Source organism: Mustelus asterias, chromosome 18 (genome assembly GCF_964213995.1).
Source record: "Mustelus asterias chromosome 18, sMusAst1.hap1.1, whole genome shotgun sequence".
Lineage (NCBI taxonomy): Eukaryota > Metazoa > Chordata > Chondrichthyes > Carcharhiniformes > Triakidae > Mustelus > Mustelus asterias.
In genome coordinates this window covers 72,962,022-72,983,318 of record NC_135818.1, presented here as the reverse complement: position 1 = coordinate 72,983,318, position 21,297 = coordinate 72,962,022, and positions in this window count along the sequence as shown.

The following is a 21,297-nucleotide window of genomic DNA, read 5'->3' as shown; positions in this document are numbered from 1 at the left end:
TGGATCACTGTCTGTGCAGAGTCTGCACATTCTCCCCGTGTCTGCGTGGGTTTCCTCCGGGTGCTCCGGTTTCCTCCCACAGTCCGAAAGACGTGCTGGTTAGGTGCATTGACCATGCTAAATTCTCCCTCAGTGTACCCGAACAGGCGCCGGAATGTGGCGACGAGAGGATTTTCACAGTAACTTCATTGTAGTGTTAATTTAAGCCTACTTGTGACTCTAATAAATAAACTTTAAACATTAACTCATCTATTTCTGGACACTTAAGCATCCCTGATATTAATTGCTGTGTCAATAAGGGCCACAGGTTAGATGCTTAAGCTCTGGAATTCCCTCCCCAAACCTCTCCACCTCTCTTTTCTCATTTAAAACACTCGTTAAAACCCACCTTTTGAACCAAACTGTTCGCCATTTGTCTTAATATTAAATGTCTTTGACCCACACCGTGCTCCATAACAACCATGTGAATTTCAAATGCCTTCTTACATTAGAGGTGCTACATAAATACGCATTATTGCTGTTACATTTCAGTAACTGAGAGAAAGACTGGCCACACGTTTATAGCTATGCTATTCTGTGGTTCCGCCAGAATGGAATTTGATCCTATCCATACTGCCATGCCGATACCAAACTGAACCAGGCAAGGATAGCTTTCAGCAAGAAACTTGGCTGTGAGAAACCTGCCAAAGTATTCACTTTAAACCCTTATTGACCTGACTGTCTATCCATCCATGTTTTACTTTCCTACCAAACTTGGGTGCTAAAGTTTAAACCTGAAGGTAAATGCAGTACACTGGCTCCAAAGTTAAAGTTTTTTTAAAGCTTATTTATCAGTCACAAGTAAGACTTACATTAACACTGCAATGAAGTTACTGTGAAATTCCCCTAGCCGCCACAGTCCGGCGCCTGTTCAGGTCAATGCACCTAACCAGCACATCTTTCAGAATGTGGGAGGAAACCGGAGCATCCGGAGGAAACCCACGCAGACATGGGGAGAACGTGCAAACTCCACACAGACAGTGACCCAAGCCAGGAATCGAACTCGGGTCCCTGGCGCTGTGAAGCAGCGGTGCTAACCACTGTGCTACCATGCCACCCCAGTTAGTGGGAATGCTAGTGAAATTCAACCTTGGCAGGCTAGAGGGTAGCAGAGATGGCTGCCCGTTTATACATCCCATTTATCCTTCTTTTCCTGAAAGTCGACGTAACTGAGAGTTTCCAACATATACCAACCATGGATCAATAATCTTATCTGCATGCACATTTCCGCTGGTTCTGCGCCACTCGGTAAAGCAGAGAATTAAAATAGGAAAGAATGCAAGGCATTAGCATGGGTCAAAAATGAATTACCAACTAAAGTGGCGAAGAATAGGAGAAGCTGCTTGAATGTGGAAGTGGTGCCAGTTGATCATGTTGGTGCATGGGCACCAATTCCTGACAAATGGCCAAATTTCTTCGAGTCTAATTAAAACTTCAAACTGTTGTGGCTAAACAACTGCACCGTGAACAATCTGCTAATGGCTGCAGCGTTTGAGCTTGCATCTTCTATTCTTGGAGTGACTAACTCACTATAATTAATGTAACCCTGTTGATGTCGCATTCACTTAATCTGACTCCTTTGAAATGCATTAAAATCTTTGCACACAAATTGTTGTGCTTTTAAAATTGGGAGCAGCCTTAATGGACCAACTGCTCTTGGGGAAGCGTTGCCCTCGGCTACCAGCGCCTCAGTTGCAGAAGCAGGTTAAAAATGCTCACACCTTGACGATCCATTGTCAATGTCAGTGCAGACCTAAGGCATGATATTAATTTATCATTAATTGTGACAGTTGCATTTTAAATTTTCCCTTCAAATCAAAGCGAATCCCCGATCCAGTTTCCTAACAGTGGAAGTGCTTTTATCTTTCCTGTAGGCAAAGATGGAATATTTTATCTGTAAAAGGAACAGAAAGGAGATACGTCTGTCTCTCTTGAGTGCAGACGACTTGCAGAAAGACAGCGCGATGTACTAATTCGCCCCTTTACTCCGAATAATTATCCCTGTCCCGGATCACATCCTGGCACTTGGTCGACTCATCTCATTTCAGGGACTGGACAAGTTGAAACATTGCCAACAGCATTAATTTATCATGTTTCATTAAAGTGACAACCTCGGAAGTGAGGGACTAATCAAACGTCGTAAGGGGAAAGAAAGAAAGTTAGCTGATTTTATTACCCAGCATCTGTAATGATGAGATAGAGTCAGCTGCCTGCTGGGTTCCAGTCTTCTTGCATGTCATATGTGAGAGCAAGGCTTCCAGTGAAAACAAATGCCAATTTACAGCACAGCTTTAAAATGCACTTATCTGAGTATCATCATTCTCACTTAGCTTGCCAGGAGTTCAAAATTTGACCATCTGTTGCCAATTAAATATAATTTAATAATTTAATAAGCAAGCTCCTCAAGATTGCAGTCCCTTTCTGGTTTTCAAAGCAGTTTTACTTGTCCAAGCCGCATTCAAATGACTTACCGATGCTCGTGTAATGGGAATTTTGACAGAATTTGTGCTAAAATCTATGCATGATTCCTAATTTGACTTCCTTATTTTATTCCTTGACAAAATTTATGCATATGAAAAAGACATCACTTTGTTTTATAAACAAATTGCAATCAATGTAGTAATATACATGTTGGGGAATTCTCCATTTGAGTACTGAAATGTACAGAAAGGACTGTGTGGGGTTTGCACCTTCTCCCTGTGTATGTGTGGGTTTCCTCCGGGTGCTCCGGTTTCTTCCCACAGCCCAAAGATGTGTAGGTTAGGAGGATTGGCCATGCTAAATTGCCCTTTCGTGTCCCAAGGTCTGTAGTTTAGGGGAATTAGGGGTTACAAGAATTGGGTGGGGGTGTGAGGGCCTGGGTAAGATTCTGAGTCAGTGCAGACACAATGGGCCAAATGGCCTCCTTCTGCACTGTGGGGATTCTATGAAACATGTTGGTCCTACGTTCACATATGACAAATTGTAAGATAAATATTTCTAGCTCAAGGCTTCTCTGAAATGGTCTCTTGTCAGATTAATGTTGCAAGGTATATTACTAGGACCAAGTGACAGTCTTATTTTAGTAGACACAGAATCATAGAATCCCTACAGTGCAGAAGGAGGCCATTCGGCCCATCGAGTCTGCACCGACCACAATTCCACCCAGGCACTATTCCCGTAACCCCACATATTTATCCTGCTGATCCCGATGATACTATGGTCAATTTACCATGGCCAATCAACCTAACCCGCATATCTTTGAACTGTGGGAGGAAACCGGAGCACTGGAGGAAACCCACGCAGACACAGGGAGAATGTGCAAACTCCACACAGACAGTGACCCGAGGCCAAAATTGAACCTGGGTCCCTGACGCTGTGAGGCAGCAATGTTAACCACTGTGCCACCATGCTACCCAATGACATGAACTGCTGTTTCACCCAACCCACTTTCATAGTATCATTCTTGATCGAGGGAAATGTTTATTGACTGATGGATAAAGATGACAGGCATGTTATGTAGAAATATTATTGCATTGCAGGATGATTTGATAGCAGATGGTCTGCATGCAAATGAACATGATTCAATCTTTGTTTGTTTTCATGTTTGTAAATTCTCTCCTGTCTCATTATGGGGTTTAATTTCCTGCTCAATGTTTTTGTGGAAAGTGTCTTTGTGTGCTATTTTAAGTCAGTGCTTTGCGAGTTTGAAATGAGATTCATCTAGTGTCCCCATATGTTGCTTCATTCCTGAATTTACTACCCCAAAGCGTGGTGGAGGTCGGGACCTTGAGAAGATTTAAGGAAGAGGTGGACGGATTTTTAATTAGTAAGGCTTTGAAGGGCATTGGTGAACGGGCAAGAGAGTGGAGTTCAGGCCAAGATGAGATCAGCCAAGATCGTATTGAATGGCGAAGCAGGCTCGGGGAGCTAAATTGCCACTCCTGTTCCTAGTTCTTATGAGTTCTGATGAGTTCTTATGAAGCTGTATTGGATTCACAACATAGTATCAATATCTTTATAGCATCTCACCAATTTCCGTGGTGGTGCAGTAAGATGCTTGGGACAGTGCTGCTCTCTCTAGAGGACTAACCTTTCATAGAATCACAAAATCTTGCAAGAAAAGAAGTGAGGCCACTCAGGCCATAATACCTGTGCTGTCTCTTTGAAAAAGCTATCCAATTAATCCCCCTCTCTTTGCCTTTCTCATAGGCACTGGATTTTATGTATTTTCCTCTTCAAATAGATATCCAATTTCCTTTTGAAAGTTGCTACTGAATTTGCTTCCACCACCCCTTCAGGCAATGCATTCCAAATCATTGTTGCTCACTGCACAAAGACTTTTCTTCAACTTCTGTAGATAGTTCTTATGAGCATAAGAAGGGCAGCACGTGGCAATGTGATTAGCACTGTTGCCTCACAGCTCCAGGGACCTGGATTCAATTCCAGCCTTGGGTGACTGTCTGTGTGGAGTTTGCACATTCTCCCTTTGTCTGCGTGGGTTTCGTCTGGGTGCACTGATTTCTTCCCACAGTCCAAAGATGTGCAGGTTAGATGGATTGGACATGCTAAATTTCCCCTTAGATCCCAAGGTATAATCGGTTAGATGGATTAGTCATGGGAAATGTGGCAGGTTAAGAGAATGTGGCCTGCGTAAGATACTCTGTCAGAGAGTTGGTGGAGACCTGATGGGCTAGATGGCCTCTGTAGGGATTCTATGATGCTAAGGAAGTCACACTGTCCTGGCTTCACTGCTGGAGCTCCAGGCAATTCTTTCTCTGGCTATTAACTGCACAAAATGGAAAGATGGCATGGTGTTTTCATAACTTGGCGTATTTAGACTGCATCCAGCCATCTTAGCAACAGTACTGCACAGTGGTCTGAGTAAACCTTAAGGATTGTCTATTAGCTACTGTTTATAGGCAATTTTTCATCAGCCGCCATCCTCTCTAAAAATATTATGGAACTATTTGCTAGAGAGCTACACAATAAAAGCCGGGGGGGGGGGGGGGGGGGGGGGGGGGGGGAAGGCGGGGGGAGCGTGTGGTGGTGGTGAGGGTGGCGAGGACAATTTTAACATGACCCATTCCATTGTCTTCGACCATGTTTGACAGAAATCATGAGGGACCTGGATGAAGTAGGGAGGGAGAAACCCTTACCATGCGTGAAAGGATCGAGAACATGAAGGCACAGATTTAAAGCAATTAATTACAGAGGCAATAGTGATATGAGGAAACATCTTTTCATGCAGCATGTGGTTAGGGTCTAGAATGCTCTGCCTGATAGTGTGGTGGGGACCGGTTGAAGTAAAGCATTCAACAGGAACTTGGACTGTCATTTGAAAAGAAAGAAAACGCAGGAGTACGGGGAGAAGGTGGGAGAATGGAACCGGATAAGTTTTGATTTGATTTGATATAGTTCATTATTGTCACAGGTATTAGCATTCAGTGAAAAGTATTGTTTCTTGCATGCTATAAAACAAAGCATACCGTTCATAGAGAAGGAAACGAGAGAGTGCAGAATGTACTGTTACAGTCATAGCTAGGGTGTAGAGAAAGATCAACTTAATGTGAGGCGGGTCCATTCAAACATCTGATGGCAGCAGGGAAGAAGCTGTTCTTGAGTCAATTGGTACGTGACCTCAGACTTTTGTATCTTTTTCCTGATGGAAGAAGGTGGAAGAGAGAATGTCCGGGGTGCCTTGGGTCCTTAATTATGCAGGTTGCTTTTCTGAGGCAGCAGGAAGTGTAGACAGAGTCAATGGATGGGGGGCTGGTTTGTGTGGCGGATTGGGTTACATTCATGACCTTTTCCTTGTGGTCTTGGACAGAGCAGGAGCCATACCAAGCTGTGATACAACCAGAAAGAATGCTTTCTATGGTGCATCTGTAAAAGTTGGTGAGAATTGTAGCTGACATGCCAAATTTCCTTAGTCTACTAAGGAAGTAGTGGGCTTTCTTAACTATAGTGTTGGCATGGGGGGGTGCAGGACAGGTTGTTGGTGATCTGGACACCTAAAAACTTGAAGCTCTCGACGCTTTCTACTTCATCTCCATTGATATAAACAGGGGCATGTTCTCCTTTACGCTTCCTGAAGTCGATGACAATCTCCCTCGTTTTGCTGACATTGAGGGAGAGATTATTGTTGCCACACCAGTTCATCAGATTCTCTATCTCATTCCTGTACTCTGTCTCATCATTGTTTGAGACCCGATCCACTACGGTGGTGTCGTCAGCAAACTTGAAAATCAAATTTAGGAGAATTTGGCCACACAGTTGCTCATTTGGAGAGCCGGTGCAGACACGATGGGCGAAATGGCCTCCTTCTGCACGATAACAATTCTGTGATGTTTAATTCCTTTTATCTTAACTTCCCAGTCAAGGCCAATGAGTACATTTCAACAGTAGGCCCATTAGTAAGATTGGTGCAGGAACTTGTTTTATATGTTTCCATATATTCAATCCATTATATTCTGGCCCAGATTAGTATATCAAATTGAGGAACCTTTGAGACTGCCTGGATGGAGTGGATGGAGATAGGTAGACGTGTGTATCCTTTTTGTAAAGCTTGAATCTCGGTTTAATATATTGTTAAGCTTTAACTTATTTATACCCCCGACTGAACAAAAGAATCCAATGTCTCCTTTTTTCCACTGTAAACATTTCCAGTTTGCGTAGTTTCCGTCACTCAACTGCTGATCCAGGCTATCAATTTGATTCCCCTCTTTATCACATACAGGGGAAATTACAGGTGATAGTTCTGTTAGACAGAGATCCACAGATAAGAGAAGCAGGGTATGAAGCCTCGCTGCTTATGTTGCTGCAGACAATTGAAGTAACAGGAACTAATGCGATGCATTTCCTGCAGCTCTGTGAGTCTTAACGTGAATTAGGATGGTAGCAACTTGTAAAGTGTACCTACCTGTACATATCTGTAGATAAGCAGTTTCTATCATATCTCAGAGAAAGGCTCAGCGTTCACTGACACAATGTCCTCTTGCAGTTTTGCCTTTCATAATTTCAGGATGTCCCAAAGCAATATACCAACAATGAAGTATTTATCGCAAGGTTCTCAGCCCACTTCAGGGCTTGAGCACAAAACTCAAGGCTGACAATCTAGGACAGTAATGAGGAAATCTGCACTGTTGGAAATACTGCCTTTCAGTGGAGATGTTAAACCAAAGCCCTTGTCTGACTGCTCAGGAGAATGTAAAAGATTCTGTGGCATTGTTTCAAAGAAAGTCAGGGAAGTTATTTCCTACATTACAACCTCGACTACACTTCAAAAGTACTTCACTGACTGTGAAGTGCTTTGAGCAATTTAGCGATCATGAAGGGTGCTGCATAAATGCAAAGCTTTCTTTTCTTGATGTATAGTCACAGTTATAATGTCGGAAACAGGGCAGCCAATTTGCACACAGCAAATATAAATGATAAACATAGAAAAATGGTAACCCCTGATGCCAGGCCATCTACAAACAGCATTGAGATAAAGGCCACCATACTGTTCAATGGTTTTATTGATCTGTGTTTCATTACGTTAAACAATTCACCAACCTACATAACTGCTGGAAACCTTAAACTTACGTGTGGAACTAGAGAGCTTAGAGAAAACTGAGAATATTTAAGAAAAGACTTGGGTTCTGGCTGAAGCAACTGTGTGTAAATATTCCTGTGAGTTCTGAAATTCTTTAAAGTATTATAAATAAACCAATTGTAGATTTAGAACTAGTGTCATCTTTGCCATTGCTCTAAGAAAAATAATATATATGTATACAGCCATCTGGTGAATACATAGCATAAGCAACAACAAGGATGGTTCAGAAAAGCTTAACTTTAGCAGCTTGAGAACCGTTTTCTTTATCATCAGGAAATTTTCATGGAAGCAATGGATTTTGAGATTCAAGACATACTTGCTCACTACAGGGATGAACAGTCCAGATGAAGCAATGATCTGTAAGATGGTGATACCTGTACATTGTCCTGAAGCAGAAGACCAGGGGCGACACGGTGGCACTGTGGTTAGCACTGCTGTCTCACCGCACCAGAGACCCGGGTTCAATTCCATCCTTGGGTCACTGTCTGTGTGGAGTTTGCACATTCCCCCTTTGTCTGCATGGGTTTCCTCCGGGTGCTCTGATTTCCTCCCACACTCCAAAGATGTGCTGGTTAGGCTGATTGGCCATGCTAAATTGCTCGTTAGTGTCAGGATAAATAAGTGGGGTTACGGGAATAGGATCTAGATGGGATTGTGGTTGGTGCAGACTTGATGGGCCGAATGGTCTAATTCTGCACTGTAAGGATTCTATGATTCTATGGATGTTTGACAAGATCACAGGAGTTATGTTTACGTTTGATACAGTGATGAGTGTGTTCAAAATATACTTCAGGCCAAAAATAGTGTGATGATCGAAATATATATTCCATCAGAAATCTCTGGAAAAAAATTAGTCCATGAAACAATACACAGCAATAGTGCAGCCATTGGCTTCCATGTACAAATTTTGTCCACTTATCAAAGAATTAATTTGTGAACAATTCATTGAATGAAAAGACTCCAATTAGGGAATGTCTCCTCATTGAGGATGATGACTTAAACTTGGAAAAAGTTGCAACCTTGCCAATGCAACTTGAATCTGCTATGTTAGATTTGGAGAGGTCTCACAGCAAGGTATCCTTAGACCTAGGGACACACTCACAGCCGGCCCAACCAGCTCAAGAGCAAGGGTTACCAGCATGGAGATCTCAGCATCCTGATCAGCATATGTGCATTCATGATCACCTTCAGAACTGTGCCCAAATTGTGGAAATGTTCATCAGCTCATACTATGTCCAGCGCAAGAGAAAAAGTGCAATTTGTGTTTTCAGTGGAACCACTTTGCAAAGACATTCAGGTTGTTAAAGGAGAAGACTCCATTGGTTCAACACATGGAAGAATTTCTTCCTGAGAGGAAGGTGTAGCATTTGGGATTTGCCCACAGAAATGTACACGGGAACCACTAAAAGACACAATCGAAAGAGAAAGCATTCCAATGGGAGGAGTATAAGGCTTTCCCTTCTGCCTGTCAAGATGCCAAACGATACACAGCAGTGAATGAAATTTCAAATGTGACCTATGTGACAAAGTCATGACTGTCTTTATGCCTAAGAGTCATTAAAAGACACATATTGGAGAGAAGGACAAGATTTGTCCATATTGTGGTCAGAAAATTATCAGCAATGGAATGTTTGTGTGCACATTTAAAAGCCACACAGTAGACCCTAACAGTCTACTGTACAAAGCTTTCAGCAAGGATGATGGATCAATGATGCATATTAGAACAGACACACACAGGAAAAATCTTACCAATACTCAATGTATTAAGGCTTTAGTCAGAAGAGGGGCCTAGATGATTGTATGAGGACACTGGTTACGAAGAATTATTTTCTTTTTCAAGAGTGATGTTGATCATTTACCTCATCGAGTTGATCACATAGAGCCACAACACCAAATTCATAGGTCTAGTCACAGATCAAAGGGACATTCGGAACTGAGAAAGCAGGCAAGTTAAACTCTCAGAAATTATTTATGTATATACATCTGGTTCTTGATACAGAGTGATGCCAACACTGCGGGTTCAATTCCCACACTGGCAGAAGTTATTCATGAAGGCTCTGCCTTCTTAACCTTGCGTCTCGCCTGAGGTGTGGTGATCCACAGGTTAAATCACCACCAGTCAGCTCTCCTCCTGCACGCAGCATCTCTGAGGAGAGAAAACAGACAGTGACCCAAGCTGGGAATCAAACCTGGGTCTCTGGTGCTGTGAGGCAGCAGTGCCAACCACTGTGCCACCGTGCCGTCCTAGGCTTTTGGCCAGCATTCTCTGATTTTTGTTTCAGATGACAGCATCCACAGTATTTTGCGTATTTCATTGTTTTTGATGTTGGTTGAGAGATAAATATTGGCCAAGACATTGGGGAGAACTCCCTTGTTCTTCTTCAAAAGGGTGCCACATGTATCTTTTATGTTCACCTGAGAGATGAGGATCGGTTTAATATCTCAGATGAGGATCGGTTTAATATCTCAGATGAGGATCGGTTTAATATCTCACCGATTATTCTTATAAACGGCACACAGCTCCCTTTCATGGGTTATGAACAATAATATTGCTTGTGCCACGTATCTGTGGGACAGGAGGGCTTACTCGTGAGCCTGTCTCTATAACAGGAAAAGTTTCAATCCAGCCTTGTCGCTCCACCCACCCCCTCTAGTGGAGAGAATAAGCGCTGTTCCTTTGCTGTCTAATTAATACGGGAAGAGAAAACAGAATGGTTGATTTGTACAGACCAAATGATGTGGAGTTGTATAGTTCAGCTGGTCACCTTTGACCCACAGGATGTGAGCCGGTGTGTTGTCAGCTGCCGGCTTTAATGCTTCATTTGGATTTGTATCCTGGGTTTGTTTGTAATATACAGCAATCATGGATGACTGAGAATAATTAGAAAAACTTGCTTTGAGTAAATTCTATAAGAGGCCACATTGTGATTACTCCAAGCAACACAAAAAAATAATTTGGAAATTGGCAAATGTCTTACAAAACATTACAGTGCAAAATGATGTTCTTCAAACAGAAATAGCAATAAATATGAACAATCAAATGAAACATCGAGACAGAGGCATAAGGTCTTCTGTAGCTTTATTTCTGGTTGGGAGCCAAATAATAGTAGCTTTTAGTTAATATTATTCGTCCATCCGTTCTTTTTTAGGAGGCTGTAAAATCAGCTCAATGAATTCAGGAAGCATTCGTAATACTAACTATATCAACCATTTGAATTAGCCTAATGGTATTTCTGGATATAAATCCTGATCCTACGAGGCAACAGACTGGAAAAAGCATTGCTTATTTTGATCACATGGTTTCACAATGAGCAGCATGATTATGGCATGGGGTCCTGAGTTGCAACAGACAATATGGCTTAGGGATTCACAGGAATTGAATGATTTATAGGATAAGCAATGGGTTGCTACTGAAAATAGATTCTATTTATGAGCAAGGGCAGTAATCTGGGTAAGTGGAAATAACCACACGGGCGGAGGTTTCCTGAATATTGGCAAAGACCCATAACGGCTGGGAAAAGCCATGCTTTTCTCTGCTGTATCTTTGGGAATGTTGACTAAAAAATAGCAAGACGTGGGTTCCACAACATAATGCTGGTGGGACGGTACTGATTGACAAGCCCTGCCAGCAACTTCTGTTTTTTAACAATCGAGATGCCATTTTTAAAGGTCGCCCCAGAGATAAAAGTTCATATAGACTCTCTCCCCCACCACCCCCCCCCCCACCCACCCCCTCCCCCCAGCCCCCACCACCATGCATTCACACATGCAAACCCTCCGTCACCACTGCCCCCCCATCCACCCATGCCCCAACACAGCACCCGAAGGTAGTACCAGGGGGCAATGCCTGTGCAGCAGCAGGGGAGCAGTGCCAAGGGCATTGTTGGGGACAGTGTCTGGGTAGTGCCTCAGCAGTGTCTGTGTACTGCCTGGGCAGTGTCTGTGTACTGCCTGAGCAGTGCCCCGTTCGTGCCCATGCATGATTCTCTCTCTCCCCTGAGCGATGCACTCACCTGAGCTCCTCTGGGAGATCTGCCCACCAGGTGCATGCCTTGGGAGACCAGTCGTGATTCATGCTAACCTGTCCTCATGCCATCATGAATGGACTTTCCAACAGGCGGGGGGGGGGGGGGGGGGGGGGGAGGGGGGTGGCGGGGGGGGGAGGTCTGCGGGTTTGTGATGATCCAAGCACAGAGGTTGGATACTGAATTGTTAATATATGGAAATGAGATCCCGACCCTGAATGTCAGGGATCCCATTACATCACTGGTGGGAGAGGGGACACACACAATTGCCTCACACTTCTACGGCAGCATGGGCATTTAGTCGAGTTTTCATTTGATTTGATTTATTATTGTCATGTATTGGTATACAGTGAAAAGTATTGTTTCTTGTTATATAAATAAAGCATGAAGAAGGAAAGGAGAGAGTGCAGAATGTAGAATTACAGTCGTAGCTGGGGTGTAGCAAAAGATCAACTTAGTGCGAGGTAAGTCCATCCAAAGGTCTGACGGCAACAGGGAAGAAGGTGTTCTTGAGTCAGTTGGTACGTGACCTCAGACTTTTGCATCTTTTCCCTGATGGAAGAAGGTGGAAGAGAGTATGTCCAGGGTGCATGGGGTCCTTAATTATGCTGGCTGCTTTTTTGAGGCAGGGGAAGTGTAGACAGAATCAATGGATGGGAGGCTGCTTTGCATCATGGATTGGGCTTCATTCATGACCCTTTGTAGTTTCTTGTGGTCTTAGGCAGAGCAGGAGCCATACCAAGCTGTGATTTCCAACTTTTCCTGACCAAAACGGAAAATTCCACCCCATGTTTTAACAGGAATTTAGTGTATTCATTACGTTTGCTCCTAAGAGATTATAAGCAGTCCCACCAGTGCTCCAATTCAAATTATTCAAAGAATTGCTTGGCTCTATATGAAAGAGCTCTGATTGTTAGGAGAGGGAAGGGAGTCTATTTAGGCAGATCAGGATTAAGAATGATACATCTATTGCTCCAAGCGGATTTTAGACACCCAACGTTTGACTGTGACATTGACAAGAAAATGTTGGTCTAGATTTAGTCATGTGAAATGAAGCAAATCAGTCAGATGGGTTATGTGTGCGTAAGCACCACTGCAGCAGTGACTCTGAAATTATATGCTTTACAAATACAAAAGAAAAAAATGTGAGATTTTTTAAAAAATGATACTAGATTGGAAAAGGGGCAGATTTTAGAAGGATAAGCAGCAGGCTTGTTGAGGGGAGGTGGAAAAGGAAAGGGCTCTTGCTCAACAAGAGAATATTTTAAAATAAAGAGATGGCAAAGACGCAGAATCCTTGTGTGCCATTTAAAGCAGGAGGCTTTATTACATTCTCAGGATTCTGTAGACAAATGAAGAGATTGGAAACAAACTAAAACTGTATTAGAGGGCTTCTCGAGTCACAGCACAGAAGGAGGCCATTCGGCCCATCAAGTCTGCACCGATTCTCTGAAAGAACATCCCACCCAGACCCTCCCTTCCACCCTATCCCTCTAACCCCGCACATTTATCATGGCTAATCCACCTAATCTCCACATTTTTTGGACATTAAGGGGCAATTTAGCATAGCCAATACACCTAACTTACACATCTTTGGAAGGTGGGGGGGGGAAACAGCAGACACGGGGAGAGCATACAGATTCCACACAGTCACCCAAGTCCAGAAGGGCCATGAGCTATTGCTTTGCTCAGGGAAGCATGGTGGTACAATAATTAGCACTGCTGCTTCACAGCGCCCAGGACCCGGGTTTGATTCTGGACTTGGGTGACTGTGTGGAATCTGTATGCTCTCCCCGTGTCTGCTGTTTCCCCCCACCTTCCAAAGGTGTGTAAGTTAGGTGTATTGGCTATGCTAAATTGCCCCTTAATGTCCAAAAAATGTGGAGATTAGATGGATTAGCCATGATAAATGTGCAGGGTTTGAGGGATAGGGTGGAAGGGAGGGTCTGGGTGGGATGTTCTTTCAGAGAATCGGTGCAGACTTGATGGGCCGAATGGCAGAACCTTTGCAGGGAGGCACGAGAAAAATAAGAGGAATGATATATTGTGGGAGACAATTTTAGGCGTGGGATCCGGTGATGTTGACTGATTATTTCTGCCACAATATATCATTCCTCTTATTTTTCTAGTGCCTCCCTGCAAAGGTTCTGTCTCAGTTCCATAACATCTCAGGTTTCTGAATTTTATTCCATTGGATTCTACTTTTTCAGTGAAACTGATGTTTAGACCTTTCAGATTAAACATTTTGCAAGCACTTGGAGACAAAGGAAAATTAACATTCTTGCATTTTACAGCTGGATTTGACGGTTGCCTGGATTGCTTCCTTTCTCACTCTGCTTTCCAGTTATTGTTCAGTCAAGCTCAGGGGGTACCGCCTCACGGTTGAACTTTGGTGAGCTGTAAGAGTGAATGATCTCAGCAGTTATGCAGCATGTGCTGCCAAAGTGGCCCAGCCAATTATCTCTGGCTAAACGGCTGGTTGCTAGGGCTTTGGCACTGCAGAAAGGCAACTTCTAGATTGAGTGTTCAGTCCACTGCTCACTGTTCTATGTTGGTTGTGACTGGCTGAATAATGATTGCTGAGTCACGGGTATGTCTGAACATTGGTATGTCTGTCTATTCAATAAAGAACCATACACAGATATTATATTTATTTATCATAACAAGTAGGCTTACATTAACACTGCAATGACATTACTGTGAAAATCCCCTAGTTGCCACACTCCAACGCCTGTTTGGGTTACACTGAGGGAGAATTTAGCACGGCTAAGGCACCCAACCAGCACATCTTTCGGACTGTGGGAGGAAACCGGAGCACCCAGAGGAAACTCACGCAGACATGGGGAGAATGTGCAGACTCTGCACAGACAGTGACCCAAACCGGGAATCGAACCCGGGTCCCTGGCACAGTGAGCAGCACTACCCACTGTGCCACCAGGTAGGCATGGCTTGGTGTTCATTTGGGAGCATTCTCCCTGGTGAATTTTGGTAATGTGTCTCTTCCATCATCATGTGGGCAGGTCTGTTTCCATACCTCTCACATTAACCCTTTTAACCCTGATCACCCCAATACTACACTCACAACATTGAGTGTTTTTCCTGAGGTCCTGTTTAAGCTTCCTTAGGCTGTTTTCCTTGGAGCAGAGGGGACCGAGGGGGCGGGGGAAACATGATTGAGATGCATAAAATTATGAGGGGCACAGATAGAGTAGGCAGGAAGAAACTTTTCATCTAGGTGAAGGGATCAATGACTAGGGGGATTGATTTAAGGTAAGGGGCGGGAGGTTTAGAGGGGATGTGAGGAAAAATCTTTTCATCCAGAGGGTGGTGGGAGTCTGGAACTCACTGCCTGAGAGGATGATGGTGGCAGAGACCTTTAGAACACTTGAGAAGGCATGCAAGGCTATAAGTCAAGCACTGGAAAAAGGAATTAGAATAGTTAGGTGGTTTGTCTTTGACCAGCACAAATGTAATGGGCCAAAGGGCCTTTTCCTGTGCTGGATACTTCTGTGACTGTGACTCTATAAGCTGTCTGAGCAACATCCTAGAGATGCATATGTTATTATTTAATTAGGGCCAGACCAATATGTGTAGTATGCGTTATTATTGACAATGTAATTCTCTCTCACCTCCCCATTTAATCAGACAATGGAAGCAGACTTAGTGAGAACTGATGATGTTAACTGGAGGAAAGGGTACACTGAAGCGCCTTCCTGGCACTGGAATCTGCAAAGCCAATGCTGTTACCATTCATCTTTAAGATAAAATCTGTTTTATAACTGTCACCATTTACTTGCAATTCAAGTTATGATTTGCTGATGATGCTGCGATAAAAGCCTTTTAATGTAATAATTTTTGGGCTGGATTTTCACTGAGATATTAGGACTCTGGAACCAATTAGAAATGGTGGGCAGGATCTGATTCTAGTATTCCTGGTCGCCGTGTCCCAAATTTTTGGCGGCTCGGAATAAAGGCAATGAACCAACCTCTTTCAGACCCCACTTGGCTGGCTCCATTTTAGGTACCTTTGGTGCCCCGTCCCTCTCCATCCCCAATTTTTATAGAGGCAGGTCAACTTCTATATGACTCGTGGCTCACAGCCCCTCAGAGGGGTCATGAACTATATTCTGACTCTTTTGAAATGTAAGGTGAAAAGGCCTCCATGTTCCCTCCATGCCAACTCATGCCCCCACCCATTTCTGATCACCCCACAAACTCCCCATGTCAATTTATGCCTTGCCATCCACTCTCCATGGCCCCTCATACATTCCATGCAGATCCATGGCACTTATTCACCCAAAATATTCTCTGCACAGATCTATTGAACTAATGAACAAAGACATGTGTGGAATTGTGTGAAAGGGGATTTTTAGGTCAGCTAGTTAGATCCACAGGCAGATCTTCAGTCTATAGTGACAGAATAGCAAGAAGGGGTTAAATGATTCTACCTAACGAGATAATGTTAACTGTTTGCTCATATGTGAATGCAATAACGGTATTAAAATGAATGAAATATGATTTTAAAGTATATATTGGAAGATTAAATGTATTTTTAAATGTATTTTTAATATATGAATGTATTGTTCGTCTCAGTCAAAAAGAATGCAAATTCTGCGGAAGTAATGAAAAGATCAGAAGTTCAGCAGTTAAAAGTCCATTAGTCAGCAGAATGAGCATTAGCAGTTTCAATCCCGGGACAGTTATTGAAGCATAATCTAATTATAGAGGCACCCATTGTCCAGACATGAGAAAGTACCTTTCTAACCGGCCCGGAGAGATGCTTATCTCACTGTCTTGGCAATGTGCCTATGGGAAAGGTATAGCAGTAGAAGCGTCCCTGACAACATAACAACCAGGAAGTGGGCTTAGCCAGAGGGAGGATGCCTGGTATTAAAATGGGCTGGAATTTTACCGCCTCGCCCGCCCAGAATCGGGGCTGGCGAGGCTCGCAGAACAGAATTCTCCATCGGCCTCAGGCGGGATTTTATGACCCCGCTCAGGTGAGGTCATAAAATCCCACTCATGGAGTATCAAGTAGCATGTTGCAATTGGCTGAGGTAATCTGTCTTGTACTGGACATGATGTGGAGATGCCGGCATTGGACTGGGGTAAGCACAGTAAGAAGTCTCACAACACCAGGTTAAAGTCCAACAGGTTTATTTGGTAGCAAATACCATAAGCTTTCGGAGCAGAGCTCCTTCGTCAGATGGAGTGGATATCTGTGTAACCCCCACAGCTTGCCTCCTGGACTTGCAGAATTTCACAAGCTGTTCTGTCTGGAGACAATACACATCTCTTTAACCTGTGTTGAATGCTCCCTCCACCCACATTGTCTACATTTAAGACCTGGCTGGCTGTAGAGATTTGCATTCTAATCAGTATTCTGTAATTTGATTTCTGTGTCTGTGCCCTGTTTGAGAACAGATATCCACTCCATCTGACGAAGGAGCTCTGCTCCGAAAGCTTATGGTATTTGCTACCAAATAAACCTGTTGGACTTTAACCTGGTGTTGTGAGACTTCTTACTGTACTGGACTGACATGTTAACACTGAATGAAATTGATTCTAAGCTAATTAGAAGGTATATTTTAAATAACAGAAGGTATAATTGTACTGTATTTTGGCTGAGTGTCTCAGATGTTTGGAGGGGGCTTGTAGCGTTGAACCAGAGCTATCTGACCATCTGAAGGCCTCCCATGACCAAAGGTCATTGTTTTGTTTGTCTTGTATGATTTTTGTGTTTTAAATAAATGTTGGTTACATCTTTTTGAACAGAGACTTTGCCTTTGTGAGTTTTTAAAATAAATTTAAGTCTTCAAAAAGTTTGGCCACCATCGTAAAGAAATCCCCACTGCAAACTGCTTAAAAACTGCTTATATCTGTACATAATTTTCTTTAAAAGAAACTGCTGTTGCTTCAACTATACAAAAGTGTCAGTCAAGCAGTCTTTTAAAGTATCAATAACAAAAGCTATAGGCATTTGACATCTCTTTATTCCTACAATATACAAATTAGGAGCAGGAGTAGCCCTTCAAGCCTGCTCCGCAATTCAATTAGATCACGGCTGATCTGATTATAACCTCAACTCCACATTCCTTCCTACCTATATCTTACAAATATCTTGTGTAAATAAGCATTGAGCTTATCATAACTTCACAAAGCTGTCAATCAGGCAAGGCTTCCCCTTCTCCCCAGCCATGTAAAGAAATAAAACCTTTCCATTGGACTCTGCACTCCCAGTCAAGCATGCATAATCCTGGGTGGGTGCAGAACGGTATCTGGCCCAGTGCCTCTGGAGTGAAAATTGGACCTGCTGGGGCACTCTCAATATGTTCTGCCTGTGCTTTACTTCTGAGCTAATCTTGCATGACAGGGTTGTAAGCACTGAACCTCTTCAATCTGATCCACTTCTGCATTTTCTGGGCTTAACAGTGATATAATCCACTCACCACCATGCCCCTCCTCTTTCCTTTTCCTTTCTTCTCTTCTATCTTCGTTTTCCTCTTTCTGCTTCTCTAATCTTGCGTCTTTCCTCCTTCTCTCCTTGTTTCTTCTACCTCTCCTCTCTTGTCTATCTCATCTGCTGTATGCCCTCTCCCTCACCTCCTTTTCTTCTCTCACTTTTCTCCCCTCTTCCTGCCAGCCCTCATTCCTTCTCTCCCTTTCAGCCCTCCTGCTCTCATCATCTCCTTTTTCCCTTCCTCCTCAACTGCGCCCCTCAGATTTTCCAGTCTGAGTCCCCCTCCCCTCCATGACCTCACCTGCAATCCTGCTTGACCCAAATTCACTTTATTTCAAACTCCTTTATTGCAAAGGCATGAACAATTCACCTTTCTACATAAAGGGTGCATTTTCCGGCTGCGCTCTCCAAAGACCTGAAAATATCTCCCGAAGTCAACAGATCTTTGCATGGTCCATGTCCCACTCGCTATAAATTCCATAGTGGGTGGGACAGGAAAATTTCACCCAAAATGTTTATTGAATAGTTGAAAAATCACTGCTTCCATCTTATCTCCCTTCCTGCCCGCTGGTGCATCTTTTTCATTCAAGTTTTACCCGAACTACATTGATGACCTTTGATGGTCCCATACACCAAAGCAGTTTATAGCCATTATTTAGACCTTGTGAAGCCTTAGATTCACTCTGAGGAAGTGACATTTTCAAACTTTCATTTCGTTTTCCATTAAACTGATCTCTTTTTCGTCTATCCTCTGGCTGTTCCTGCGGAAATTGAAGTGGTTTTCTTCAATATATTTTTACTTTCTTGTTCCTCGACCAAATTCTTTCTTTCACATTGGTGCAATAGTTGAATCGATTTCCCTTGTCGTACTGTCATCTTGTATCAAAATTCATAGAATTGTGGTAGCGCAGTGCTCAGTTTTGCTGTCTTCCAAAGTTACTTGTGGATAAAAATAGTGTCATATGTGGTAAGATCACTCACTTCTAATTCAATACTGAAAAACATAATGACCTACTTGGCAATGTTTTTTTAATCTTTATGGCATATTACAAGAAATAGCACTTGTTGCTATATATTATATATGAATCAAAGTGCAAATCAGCATAGTTCATACTTGCAGTTCAAGAGACTTTCCTACTGTGCTTAATCTTTATATATCTACATCACTTAGAATCATAGAATGATACCGAACAGAGACTATATTGCTAAATCTATACAAGGCGCACCAGAATACTGGGAACAGTTTTGATTTGATTTATTATTGTCACATGTATTAACATACAGTGAAAAATATTGTTTCTTGCATGCTATACAGACAAAATATACCGTTCATAGAGAAGGAAATGAGAGAGTGCAGAATGTAGTGTTACAATCATAGCTAGGTTGTAGAGAAAGATCAACTTAATGCAAGGTAGGTCCATTCAAAAGTCTGATGGCAGCAGGGAAGAAGCTGTTCTTGAGTTGGTTGGTACATGACCTCAGACCTTTCTATCTTTCTCCTGATGGAAGAAGGTGGAGGAGAGTTTGTCTGGGATGTGTGGGGGTCCTTGATTATGCTGGCTGCTTCTCCAATGCAGTGGGAAGTGTAGACAGAGTCAATGGATGGGAGGCTGGTTCGCGTGCTGCACTGGGCTTCATTCATTTGTAGTTTCTTATGGTCTTGGTCAGAGCAGAAGCCATACCAAGCTGTGATACAACCAGAAAGAATGCTTTCTATGGTGCATCTGTAAACGTTGGTGAGAGTTGTAACGGACATGCTGAATTTCCTTCGCCTGTTGAGAAAGTAGAGGCATTGGTGGGCTTTCTTAACTATAGCATCAGTGCGAAGGGACCAGAACATGTTTTGGTGATCTGGACACCTGGAAACTTGAAGCTCTCAACCATTTCCACTTCATCCCCATTGATGTAGACAGGGGCATGTCCTCTGCTGCACTTCCTGAAGTCGATGACTATCTCCTTTGTTTTACTGACATTGAGGGAGGGATTATTGTCGTCACACCAATTCACCGGATCTTTCATCTCTTTCCTGTACTCCATCTCATTGCTTAAGATCTGACCCAACACGGTGCTGTCACCAGCAAACTTGATAATCAAGTTGGAGGGAAATGTGGCCACTTAGTTTTGGTCCCCTTATCTAAGGAAAGATACATTGGCATTGGAGGCAGAGAGGGTTCACTAGGTTAATCCCGGGTGTGGAGGGATTTTCTTATGAGGAGAGATTGAGTAGGTTGGGCCTGTACTCATTAGAGTTTAGAAGAATAAGACTCATATAGGATTCTCAGTGGGCTTGACAGGTTAGATGCTGATAGGCTGTTTCCCCTTGTGGGAGAGTCTCGGACGAAAAAGTCATAATCTCTGAGTAAGGGGGTCATCCATTTGAGACAGAGACTAGGAGGAATTTCTTCTCTCAGTGAATCTGTGGAATTCTTTACCATGGAGAACTGTAGAGGCTGGGTCTTAAGTATTTTCAAAGCTGAGATGGACAGATTTTAATCAGTAAGGGAATCAAGGGTTATGGTGAAGTGGAGTTGAGGATTATCATATTAAATCAGTCATGATCTCATTGAATGGTGGAGCAGATTCAATAGGCCAAATGGCCTACTTCTGCACCTATATTGTATGGTCTTGTTGTTCAACCAATCATGCCCGTGCCAGCCCGTTGAAAGAACTACTGGATCAATCTCACTCCCTTCCCATAACCCCACAATTTTTCCTATTTATTTATCTAAATCTCATTAGTCAGTTATTACTTAATTTGCTTCCGACACCCTTTCAGAGAGTCCATTCCAGACTACACCTGGAAGTAGCTCACTGCTCCTTCACAAAATCCTTCCCTAACAACACTCCAGGAGTGCCTACACCTCATGGGCTTCAGCGGTTCAAGAAGGCAGTTCACCACCACCTTCTCAAGGACGTGGAGATGCCGTCGTTGGACTGGGGTGGGCACAGTAAGTAGTCTCACAACACCAAATTAAAGTCCAACAGGTTTATTTGGTTGCACAAGCTTTCGGAGCGTTGCGCTGAAAGCTCGTGCTACCAAATAAACCTGTTGGACTTTAACCTGGTGTTGTGAGACTATTTACTGTTCTCAAGGACAGTTGGGGATGGGTGATTAATGTTGTCCTTGCCAGGGTCACCCATGTCCCAGGAATGGATAAATAATCATGTAAAATATGCTCTTCATATCACTCCACTGC